Raw genomic sequence first — 1113 nt, forward strand, 5'->3', positions numbered from 1 at the left:
GTGTGTTGCATTGTTTATTGCTGTGCTAATAGGTACTTTTTTCTGTTTAAGTGTCTTTCGGCTCATAGCCTTTATATGATACTTAATACTTAAGATAAACAATAAAAATGACCCTCCACTGGATATTACCTTAACGATATACCTGTCAATATATTGTTCATAGAAATATTTCTTAAAGGAACAGTCATGTATTTTTCTGTATCTTCACTCTGCATCCCTTAACTATACATTATACAGGGTCAGGCACTTCATAATACATGTCTGTACATAATACTATCAGGGATTTTAAATGTATAGCTTTCCTGCAAAGCCCCACTTTACTGAATAAACCCCAGTTTTGAGTAATTGGTAATAGCACTGTGCAAAATGTAGGGAATAAAGGGTATAAAGCGGAATCAATGCTGTTTAAATACGGACTGCCTGTAAAAGGCACAAATGGTTTTATTTCTGCCCTATTTTTGTTATCCACTAGATGGCAGCATTCTACACAGTACAGTGTCCTGAATTATTGCATTGTTACAGCAAAACTACAGTATTAACCCCTTCAGGATGAACGGCATTTTTACATTTGTGGACGAAAGCATTTTCAACATTTCCGCTATGTTCTTGTTCAGCCAACGCTCATATATATCTTTTTCAGGACCGGTATAGCTTTCATTTGAAAGCGTATTTATCTATATAATCCATCGCTTTGTATGAAAAAAGTTTTGCTTTACAACTTTACAATGTTATAAGGATTTATTATTATTATTATTCATCAACAAATTATCTTAAGGGTTTATAGCGTGGTATTTGTTTTGTGATAACCAGAGATATAAGTGAATAAATGTGATAAATTAAAAACAGATCAATGATATAAAAAAAACTCAAAACACCCAATTCATCAATCTAAAATAAAACAAAAATTATAAATATACATCATGTTTAAATGAAAGCAGAATGCATGAATAAATGTATATGATGACTGCACATGGGCAGTCTCATTAGACACACGCAGAACTCTCACTGACTGGAGGTAAGTTCCCAACACTGGGCAGGAAGAAATTAATATCTTTGGCTTAAAATTATTTTGCAAGCAAACTAATTAGGGAGCATGAAAGAAAGCGAATGCAT

The sequence above is a fragment of the Spea bombifrons genome, chromosome 3 (genome assembly GCF_027358695.1).
Source record: "Spea bombifrons isolate aSpeBom1 chromosome 3, aSpeBom1.2.pri, whole genome shotgun sequence".
Lineage (NCBI taxonomy): Eukaryota > Metazoa > Chordata > Amphibia > Anura > Pelobatidae > Spea > Spea bombifrons.